Source organism: Hippoglossus stenolepis, chromosome 16 (assembly GCF_022539355.2).
Source record: "Hippoglossus stenolepis isolate QCI-W04-F060 chromosome 16, HSTE1.2, whole genome shotgun sequence".
Lineage (NCBI taxonomy): Eukaryota > Metazoa > Chordata > Actinopteri > Pleuronectiformes > Pleuronectidae > Hippoglossus > Hippoglossus stenolepis.
In genome coordinates, this window is record NC_061498.1 from 21,887,309 (window position 1) to 21,899,787 (window position 12,479).

Here is a 12,479-nt window from a genome sequence, read left to right on the forward strand (position 1 = left end):
CAGAGCATCACTGGATCTAATGGATCCTTCTGGGGCCAACCTATCCCAGTGTATCATTTTTCAGAAGGAGAACATGGCAGCAAACACCACAGACAAAAAGGGTGTGAGGAATACATGTGATTGCTAGCAGAGAACCTCAATTATTTGTTTTAATCTTTTCATGTGAGGTCATATGACATTACATGATTGGCCTTTGTGGGCTGGCCTTAAACCATGGATGTTTGTCTCTATTCACAAACATTCACAAACCCAGAAAAAACATTAAATGAAAAAAAATCGTGTTTTCATATTGCTGTGTTACATGGTGTTACACAACCTGGAAGATTACAGTAGAATCGCAGTTGCAGAAGTAAATATCTTGTTGTATTATATATTTTGATGAGAGCTTCTCCAGACCTCTCTGGGGTAAGCTAGTTTTTCCATGCAAGATTTCTGAGAGCTCTCAGCTAATTGCCCAATACTGTAGGTCCCTCCGTAAATCAGTGTTACTTATAATTTTATATTTTATTTTTTGACCGGTTGCTCATGGCAGCAGTAAAAATATTCAAGCATGTCCATTTATTTCACCAACTAATGTGAGAGGCCTCACACTGAACAGACTGCTGGCTGTTAAACAACAGCTCAACTCTGTCACCAGTTGCAAATGAAGTGCTTGTAGCCTGTAAGGCAGAGCTGAGGGCTTTAATAACTTGAGTCCTGCCGCTCTGTGCCTACGTGAGGATCTTCACGTTCACGTTGCATGGGTGAGACGTGATGAGAGCATCATCATCATCATCATCATCATCTTCATCACACAGAGGAATCTCCACTCATGCAGAGTAGAACTACTTCAATGTCCAGCCATGTGTTTTTATCAAATATACTTAGATGTGTTTATTGTTGTTGAAGTGATCATTAACCTTAAGGTACTGATTACAAAATATATAGGTTATTGTTAAAGTATACAAGTAAACACATAATCGTCATCATCTCATCATAGACCGCTTCCACCCCCGAAACACAAGTAATGACATCATCCAATGGCTCATCAGGATAATAGACAAACACTAACTGAAGCACAGAATCTTGTTAAATAGCGGTTCCAAATAGGGGTTGGAATTTTCCAAGTGTTAAAAGATGAATGGAGATGGAAGGTAGGACAGAGTCATATTAATAGATATACATGACCAATACAAGCAATAAATACAGAGCCTGAGACATTTGTTAAAAATGAAAAGTGGGAACAAGTTAATAAGTAATTTGAACTTGACAAATAACTCACAGCCACATGATATGAATCTGTTCTTTATTAACAATTAACACCCAGTAGATCTCAGTCTCTCCCTGTTTTTAGATGCACCAGCCGCATCTTGTCACCAAAATACCAAATGATTGCAGTCATGCTCCCTGTGCAGTGGACATTTAACTACACTTTGCACGGTGCGCCATGTCGCATGAAAACAGGGCTCTATGTTATTACTGATAGTAATTGCAAACGTTTCCACCACAGTGTGGCCTCACTCAAAGTCAGTGCAGACAGTGTGTGTCAAAATAAATCCCATTATAGAGGCTACATCATGTGATTAAGTGAAACGTTTCTTCTCTTATCCAAGAGGCTTCTTCAGTTCAGTAGTAGTGAAGAACAGATTTAATGTAGTGTGGCCACAAGTTATTCCCCCGAATGTCACCAGAGGGGCTCCAAAGACAATACCTTCAAAAAGCAGCTTAAAGATAAACAAATGGTAAAAACACATAGCAGTCGAAAAGTTAAAAAAAAACTATCTCCTTTCCTAACCACAATTCCATGACCCCAATGGAAAAAGATCATGAGGTCAAGGAAAGACTTACAGTAGAAGCCCTAAGTAGTTAGGAAAAGAAAACCGCCGTGGGAAGAAAATGTACTTACACTCAGCGTTTTTTAAAACAACTTTATTTATAACCGAGGATATGTACAGTATAGTGATACATTCTGTGCTGTACGCCTACAATTCAAGTTGCCTCCAAAGCAGAATGACGCCTTCTAATAAAAGATGTTTTGCGATTATACAGAGGGAACATTTAACCATTAGTTCCTGACAGGAAATAATAAAATAGATATTAAAAATGAGCAAGGGGTCAGAGTAAATGATATTCAGACATGGGTATACAGATTTACCTTTGAACTTCTTATGTATTTGTTAGGTGGGGATTATTTTGTGCATTTATCATTTACTGAAATTACTTTTACATTTGTATTTAGATCTGATCATGATATTGTGAACTATAAGTTGTTGACTGTGACTCCTGACTGGACAATTGTGACACAGAAGAAATCCGGAGCTCAGACGATCATGTGAGATAAAGTCTGCTTGTCAACTTGTCATAGTCATTTTATATTTTGGGAATATGTTTTCAAGGAAGGGAAGGAAAGAATGAAGGAAGCGATATTCAGGACTTATGAAATAAAAACAGAAAATAGTGGCAAACCCCCTGACATGAGGCAGGTAAAGTGAGCAAATAAATCAATAGGGATTACAGCGAGGGATTATTAAGTACTGTACACTGGCTCAATACCATTTTGGTGTGTCACTAACTGAGGTGAAAAAGCCAGCAGAAGAAAGACACACTCCCTAAAGCCCCACCCTAAACTGGCTCTTATAGAAAGCCAGTGGAAGCAAGCTTTTAACAAGGTTTTCTTTGACAACCCGGAGAGTGGTTTACGTCGACATTCACTGGGACCAGGGGACATGTGGAATATGGAGGAAAATGATGTGATGACTGTGCAGAAATAAAACAGATTAGTGACCAGAGGTGAATTTAAGAAGAAGAAGAAGAAGAAGAAGAAGAAGAAGAAGAAGAAGGATACAACCATTTCTGTATTTATTTAAGGGATAACTCTCTAAGAGTCTATCTTACAATACAACTAACTTTTTCAAATGTGGCGCCACATGGGCAGATGCCTGCAGCAACATGCAAGTCGACCAAAATCTACAATCAGGCCTCCACTGCAGAGCTGGCAGCAGTAAATCCTGACATGAACAGGCTCAACCTCACAACATTTCCTGACAAAAGTGTATTTTGGAACCAAATGCTGGCTTCTTTATCTTCATGAAACAAACAAATGACCTGTTAGACATTGTGAAAAATTATGTATATATGAAGTATATATCCTCATTTCTACTGGTTCTTATCTATTCTCGTCATGTGATCATATTATACCAATAACTTTATGCTTCTGACCATGTGACTTTAATTAACAATCCTGCCTCTTCCACATAAACCAGAGTTAAATGAGCCAGTTGATAACAGGCTACATGATATATCAGGGTACATCATGTTGGGCTCAGTGAAGCCTGATAACTCAGACATATCCTGGATTTGTAGAACATGCTCTCTGGTCACAGCTCATTTTCTGTCAAAACACACAGAGTGTCCTCTTCACTCTCACCTTTGTAAAGATCATCACTTCCATCTGTGGAGAGAAGACAGACAACTGAGGAGATCTTTATATATATATATTGCTCTTTAAACACGCCATTGTTGATCCAAAGTGATTTACAGCATACAAATATAGTCATTATAATTATCTCTACCATCATCAATGACAGTAATAAACAATAATATCAATAACAACAATACTAACAACACAACAATTTAGGCAAATTGAAAGGCTAATGATTAAAAATGTGTTTTCAGATCATTTTTGAAAATTTCTTTTGAGGGGGAGAATCGGATGATGGAAGGGAGAGAGTTCCAGAGTTTTGGGGCAGCGGTGGAAAAGGCCCTGTCCCCAAAACTCTGTCCTTGATCTTGGGACAGACAGCGGTCTCTGGTCAGATGATCTCAATGTTCTGACAGTGTGATGGGGACAGGAGCCCTGAGATGTAGGACGGGGCAAGACCAATTAGTGCCTTGTACACAAACATAAGAATTTAAAAATCAATCCTGTAGCTGACAGGCAACCAGTGTAGAAATACTTGCTGCTGCATTTTTAACCAGTTGGAGACAGGATGAAGAAAATATAACGAATTGCAGTAATCAAGGCGTGAGGGTATGAGGGCATGGATGTCTTTCTCCAGGTTGAAAGTACTGAGGGTCAGTGTCCACAGAGACTGTCAGTGTCCACAGAGACTCACTTTATTCAGCTCGGAGTCAGTGATGCAGTACATTCAGTACAAAGAGCAGGGACATCAGTCGTGTTCAGAGCGGAGGTGGAGCAGCTGTGCAGCAGAGCAGCTTCATATTCACTTGTTGGAGTGAGCATGCTGTGAGCTGGAGAGACTTTTAGAATCAAATCTGTTTCCTCTGCACATATAAGTGCTGAGTCATCACTGTTTATATAATGTGCAGACACTTCAGGGGGCGATTTACGTCTGTTGCAGATGAACTAATGTTCCATTTAAAAAGGTCTCTGGGTGTTGACTGATATCCTACCTGATTCTGAAATATCACCTGTCAAATAAACATGGAGGCTGTTAGTGAAGATGAGCTACATGTACACCAATACTGGATCCAGCAGAGATTCAGGGGACTCACAACAGTGCATAGCATTCATACTAAAAGTCTAATTGTGCACAAAAAACAAAAATGGACTGCACAAAAAATAACCAGATTTATGAAACTGTGCACACACGCATGAAGGCAATGTTCCCTTTATAAATCACAGTCCATCTTGAAACATGCATAAGTGGATCTGCCAATCTACACGCCCACATTCATAATGGTCAATGCAAAGTACCCCATGAATATTGACGGGTACAAATGACCCTGATGATCAATGTTTTTGATGGTGACTCACAGCACCAAGCGAGAAGGAGACCAACCTTTCGGACAGTAAAAGCAAAGAGCTTGTGAGTGAGGTAGAGGTGAAGAAAGACCTTGTTGGTGGCCACAGCAGAGATTTTACAAATAAAACGTGTTGCTGCTGCAGTTAATGTTGTCAAAGTTAGAATTTGATGAAAGTTTACTAATCCCGTCCAAAACTGCAGGAATATTAAACTCAAGGACAGTTAGGATATATCCCTCCCTGTAGAATCAAACAAAATTATGTTTGATTCTATAGGTCAGGGATATTATAATATTACTATATAATCTACACTGATCCCAAAAGAGGCTTAAGGCAAAAAGCTAAACATAGTGTTGATGATGAGTGTCACCGCAGTATTTATGTTTACAGCAATCTGACTGATTACTTCACACCTTAACAAATTGATCACAATCAGTGATATCCTAACATCCACCTTAGGACATTTGGAAATGGAAGTTTGAAGTTGAACATTATTTATTTAAATTTTTAAAGTGGTCTCCATTGTGCCCGACAACACAGTCATGTGCTGTTCAGTGATTTCACACAGAAAGTTGAATGAAAATTGAAGTTGTACTTTGTGATATATGCCCAATTTTAGAAGATGTTATTAAAAGCTATTAATTAATCGCTTCTGCAACTCTGCTATTTAATCGTAAACTGCACTTCTGGAGGATAAGTGAGCTCCCAGCACTGTCGGTACACAGTGACTGTTGCAGGGGTTGGGTTGAGTGAAGTATTCTTGCCTTCTGTTCTGTCTGAGTTCCTCCTGTCCCTGTCAGTTCAACTGAGGCAACCCAGTCTCATCAGAAAACGTACACCACCTACGTTGGTCTGCGAAAATGAAAACATGGCGGACATTCCTTGTATTTTCAGATAAAAATGTCATTTTATAATATAGTTTGGGCATTAAAATACATTCTGACACCATTTCTAGCGAGAAATATGCTCTTTGCTTCCACAATCTTCAGCCAGTTCATGCTTACGATCTATATTTTATTAGTTATCACGAATATTTTTCAGATCTCGCCAGAAAAATCGTAGTAATGTAACGTTTTTATCGTTGCTATGGTGGTTGCTGTGAACGCTGCCATGCCGTAAACCACGTCGTAGCGTGCTGTTTGAATCATCGTCCGTGCGTTGTGTCGTTCAGTGAGCGTGAATGTTATTCACGTTATTTGATATTAATACCATTACATTATCTGTTTATGTTTATATTTATATTGTAGCGTCCCTCAATGATGAGCTAAGCGTCTTGAACTGGTCTCACCAACCATGTATTCACATCCCAGGTAACACAGGCTACAATGGGCCATAGCCTGTGGCAAAACAATAGAATATTAGCAAATGAATAGCACTCCATTGTCTGTATCGACAGACTCCACATTCCTTCTGTCAGGTATGTGAATACCTGACATTATAACATTGTCGTCTTCCAAGCGCTCCATGTTTATGACATAGCTTTGTGTTAAATGGACCGGAAAAAAACTTTATTTACGACAGTCACACGACAGGTCCACTCACGCATGCGCAATCGGGCCCGCCTCGGTATGAATGTAGTTGCGGGGACTTCTTAGATCCTTCGAATTAGAGGTGTAATCTATCATCAAATATTAATATCAAATAACGTGAATAACATTCACGCTCACTGAACGACACAACGCACGGACGATGATTCAAACAGCACGCTACGACGTGGTTTGCGGCATGGCAGCGTTCACAGCAACCACCATAGCAACAATAAAAACGTTACATTACTACGATTTTTCTGGCGAGATCTGAAAAATATTCGTGATAACTAATAAAATATAGATCGTAAGCATGAACTGGCTGAAGATTGTGGAAGCAAAGAGCATATTTCTCGCTAGAAATGGTGTCAGAATGTATTTTAATGCCCAAACTATATTATAAAATGACATTTTTATCTGAAAATATAAGGAATGTCCGCCATGTTTTTGTTTTCGCAGACGGGAACTTGAGAGTCATGTGACGTGGGCACAGGCCAATGCAAAACAATGGGCAGACAAAAAGTATTTTTCCAAGTGGACCAACGTAGGTACTACACGTTTTCTGATGAGACTGGGTTGACTGAGGTCACTCACCTCTTCTAAAGCAGCACCAGTCTGTGCTGTGCCCTGTCAGTGCCATGGTGCAGTGCATCCAGTGCACAGGGCATCAGGGAGAAAGATCAGTTCTTCATTTCCTCCACTTCCTGTAAACTGGTTAGCCCTGTACTGTAGCCTAGATTTGGTTTTGGACAGAATTCAGGGCCTATCCCACTTCTGTATGTGCAGCAGGCACATGGTCATCTCAGTTTACATTCAAAGATTCTACCGGCTACATGTTGCAGCCAGCCCCTCCTGAGCGGTTGCTGGGTGTGACTCTCAGTCAGGTCATGCAAGCTGTCCAGAGTGGCCATCCTGTTGACAGGTTTGGCCTCTGTGTCTTGTCTCCTTGGGTCAGTTTTGTGTCTTGCTGAATAACCTATGAAGCCCTTCTGCCTCTCTGGCTTTGTGTTTTTGTATTGTTGGGCTTTGACCTGGTTGGTATGTAAATACTGTACATTTGTAAATATGCCAACACAGGAATTTATAGGTAAAACATGGCTGTGGCCAGGCAAGCTGGGGTGTCTTAAAGAAATATCCATACAACTATGACATCTACAACAGTAACAGACAGTGAACTGACCTCAGAGTCTCCAGGCGACAGCTTGGACTCTGCAGAAAACCACACAGCTCTTTCACTCCTGAATCCTGCAGCTCTTTGTGGCTCAGGTCCAGTTCTTCTCTGATGGGAGGGGCTCGAGTTCAGAGCTGAGGCCAGAGATGCACAGCTGATCGCTGACAAACAGCAGCCCCTCAACCTGACGTTGATGAAATCATTAATAATCAGTCAGATGTGTCCGAAGCAATGAGCTGTTCTCTAAAATAAAGAGTCTTTGTGTGAATCATAATTTCAGCACAACATTCAAATAGCTGTGCATGTCAACACAGGTTCATAACATGCCGCTGTGACTGGAAGATAAATAGCAAATCAGACATGATCTGATCATTCTTTGCCAAGGAGCTAATAATTTCACCTGTGATTGTCAGCAGGATTAAAAAAAGAACATGGATTTCCAGGAATCTTGGTGTAAGGCTGTGACATAGGCCAAGAAACCCACTGACATCCCAGGGAGTAATGCATGAACCTTGGTTGAAAAAAAAATCTGGCATATTATGAATCTATTTGAAAATTAGCCTGTACAGCTATCTCTGTCTCATTTACCCCATTTTGTCCATTGACTATTATTATAATTATTATAATTGGGCACTGTCCAATCAAATAAATGAACAAATAAATGTAAACCATTCTTCCTCAATGGTTATGATTTCATCGTCTTCATTATTTTGTTGGCTTTATTAATAAAGCTTGATTGTATCTAAGGGGATGTTCTCCACGTATTTTGTAATTGAGTAGATTTGTTTAATTGAACAATGTTGAAGTAAAGCTCCACATTGCTTAAGATTGTTAATATATTTTAGATAGAAGATTTGAAATATGTTGGTTGATCTTAAGTACAAATTATTCCACATAAACCCCAAATACTGCCTACTGTGACCAAATACAAATGTAAACATAAAGTATTTAAATATAAAGGTCTCATTCTAGGGTAGAGAAAACAAAAATTCTTACAATTTAGATGATCTGGTCTAGTGAATATCGAATTTTCCAAGTACTGACTTAACTGTAGAGCCATAAACAGTAACAGTAGCAGGTCTGCCACAGTGGCAGACCTGCTACAGTAACAAAGAGATCTCATCCTCTGTGAGACTAGAAAAGCGCTATATAAATACAGACCAATTACACACAGTTTGGCAGTGTCCAATTTGTGTTAATATCAGTGATGGTAAAGACAGGCTTGTGTGCAACTGAATTATTCTTCTGGTTCTCATTCTACATTTCGCTTCGACCCTCTGACCTCGCTCCTCTGTCTGTGTTTCTCAGCTCTCAGCACGATGGTTCCTGAAAATGAAAATCTTTTAAAACACCCCACTGATTTATATTTTTTCATTTCTTTAAAAAACCTTATTAAATTCCTGCAGCAGCTCGTCACTGTAGTTTTCATCAAACATGTGAAGTTGTGTTAAGCATGAATTGGACTAATTTCAGTAGCAGATTAATCTAAATTTGCTGCTGCTCAAAAAGCTTTCTCTCCAACATGCTCATTTGCAAAATATAAACTGGTCTCTTTACTTTCATTCTAATCTAAAGCTACTGAAAAAGCATTTTTTCAAACAGGTCTCAGAGTTCCTCTAATGAAATATGCTTGTTGATCCTCGACAGTCGTCTGGTGCTGTTTCCATCCATGGACACGAGCCAATAATAGTCCAGACTGGTCTTGTATGTTGGGTGTCTCTATAATTTATTTTTTGACCTTCTTTGTAAAGTGCCTTGAGATAATGTATATTCTGATTTGGTGCTATAGAAATAAAATAAATTGAATTGAACTGAATTGGTTCCTCGATGGTGGGACGAGCTGCCACATGCTCTCAGTGAATCTATCTATCTTCAAGAACCTCCTGAAGACTCATGTCCTGAAAGCACCTCCTCACCTAACAACCTTTTTATCTCATTGAACAGACCGTCCTGAAGCTTCAGTGCCATCGCTCAACTCTCTTGATATAAACGTTTGATGAATAAATAAATGAGTAAATATATTTGTAGCAGCAGGACAGTTGCTGAACAAACCACAGTGTGTTTTCATGGGGATGAAAGAACATGTCACCCAGTACATCAGTTCAGATGGCTCAGAGAAATAAGAAACATCAGGCTGGGATTCACATTGAGTGTGTCTTTTTGTCCTGTGAAAACCATCCCACTCGGCCTTCAAGCTTAACACTCCTGTGTGTTTCCTGCTGTTCAGATGCTCTAACAATGTTTACAGGGAAGCTCTGACATGCGGCACTCATCAATCAGGCTGTGAAGTAATCCTGCAAAGAGATGCAAACACTGTTAGATCACAGAGTTTCAAGGTTGCCCAGAACAGTGGAGAAACTTCCTCTGTGGCTGCGTCTCTGGTCCGACACAGGCCTTTAATACTCATGTCGTTTACGACTGTTCCCTTAGTTAAGTGATTTTTTTCAAGTCTTGCACATTTTCAGTTACTTCCTGTTTGCGGTTTGTTTGCTGTTCTCAACTGTGTCTTGTTTGTTTGTGTATTTATACCCCACGTTTCCCTCACTTCAGTGCCAGATGATCTTTGTCAGTTCTGCAGTAAGTGTACCAGCAATTCCTAGAGTGACCAAGCTTTGTTTTTTAACCTCCCTCTAGTCTCATCGTGTTTTGACCTCCTGTGTAGTCAAGTTCAGTCTGTTTTTGAACTTCTACCCTGTGTCCGAGTGTTGCACTCGAGTCTTCTACCTTGTAACAATTGCTGTCGTTTTAATCAGCTGTACCGAAAACATGGAGACAAAAAAGTGAAAAAGTTCCTTCAGTATGTACGACCACACAGAAGAAACAGGAGGAGCTAATCTTCTGTTGCAGCCGATGACGTCCACACACTAAACACGGTTAGAGCCCAGTTTGGAGGCTCTCAGGTTTGTAGCAGATCCTATTGACCAGTCACTCTTCACAGACAGATGACTGGATCCTGTAGACTTTGCTCTGTCCTCCTCTTCCTCCACACAAACACTCATCTTTTTCAGTCAGTCTGAGAAAACAGTGACAGCGACTGTGAACCCAAAGACACAACAATCAGGACAATTCTGCTCAAGAGTCACACCCAAAAACAGAGCAAACGTCACACATGATATTATCTCCTCCTTTTCTTTCATCTCTTCTCTTCTCCGTCACTTGATGCTCTACAGGGAGAAATCTGGCTCAAAGACTGATATTAAAATAATCATCATGTTGTTTTAGAACTCCCCTAGGCCTTCAGTTCCCCTGCTCCTGCTCCGTGCAACTCAAAATAGAGTCTGAAGCAACTGATAGAACACTTTTAGTTCCTGTGGCTCCTCCACTCTGCATTTACAGGTAATCACAGGACTCTCTCTGTGTGTGTAAAGACTTACTGTCTAATATAATATATAGATAATGTTTATCATTGTTTTAACTGGGGAAAAGAACCAGCAGCTCCATTTGATCTGGATCTTTCTGTGGGGCGGGGAGACAGTGGTCTCAGGAGAATGAGGTGAATGACCTCTGACCCTCAACATGAGATCTGGATGATGGTGCTGCTTTTTACCAGTTGAGTATTGGGCTGTTGAGTATCTGAAGTTCACCTGCTGTGGAGCAGGTCAGAGGGGCAGCATCAGTTACCAGCTTCGTACCACGTGCCCTGTTCAGACCGGATGTTAACATCTGTCTGAAGAGATCCGATCACCTGCAGTGTTCAGTGCTGGCTTCAGTTCAAACCTGACATTACAATGTGTCTCCAGCAACCACCAGATCTCACTCCCCCGCTCGATATGGAAATATACATGTATGTCATTTCAAAGACAAAGTGACAGGGATGCTGGATGATACATTTTTATTAATTTGGATGGTCAAAAAATGTTATGTCAGTTTTACAACATTTAAACCCAGCAAACTTCTCTTAAGTACCATGGAATAAATCTGAGATTTATTTTTGGGATTTATCTAACCGAATACTACCACTAAAATGTTTTAAAATGAAAATGAATACCACAAAAACAATGGTTGGATGTTGGCCTACTACAATCTTACTCTCTAAATGTTGCTTGAGAAAAATACATTTTTCTTTAATTTATTTTAGTAAACTCATTGCCTTGCAGTTGAAGTCTGAAATGTCAACGTGAATGGCTGGCGAGTGCAGGAGAATAAAAATGAATCCAGCAAATTAGCTGAAACCCTTTGTACTGCATTTATTTCAGTAGGCTACTTAGTGGAGCATGTTGCACAGATATGTAGTCTGGAAATGGCCAGCAGATCCACCTGGAAGGCCTAGTTTGTTTTTCACTTTATAAAAGGTTAAGTGAATGCAACCATTTACATGATACATACTGGTTAATGAATAACAAGAGCCCTGAGGAAACTAGATGCATGTTGTGCTTTCTGTAGTGTTCATCTCAGGCGTCCTAAAGAAAAAGGGAAGGTGATTTTGGTTTGTGGAGACTACATAATTATAAAAATGTTTACATGTTATTCATAGCCTTTTACTCATGTCTACTAACAAGGATGGTTTTACCACCCTGGGACACTAGCTAAGGAGAAGTGGTAAATGGTGTGTATTTATATAGTGCTTTTCTAGTCTTGATGATCACTCAAAGCTCTTTACAGTACAGTTTCTTTGTTGCCATTCACACAAATTCATGAAGTGCATAAACAGGGCAATTTGGGGTTCAGTATCTTGCCCAAGGACACTTCAGCATGGGATCTGGGAAGACTGGGATCAACCTTCTGGTTAGAGAACAACCGCTCTACCCCCTCAGCCACAGCTGCCCTTTAGGATTTTGGGAAAACAAAAGGCATAATACCTGCAACACCTTGCTGCCTGTGAGCAGGTCTTTCAGACTCAGGAATCCTCGAGACATCCGACTTCTCTGAGCCTTAGAGTATATTTCCATGTTAGACTGTGTGATGAATTCTTTCTTCCAGAAATGTGCACTGTGTATGTTTTGGGTTCTTTCTATGTAGTCTGTTGACACTACAGAGCTCCACCACTTGGTGACAGTGTTGAAGAAGTTTTAGGCTTGACTGTACTGTGGGAAGCTGT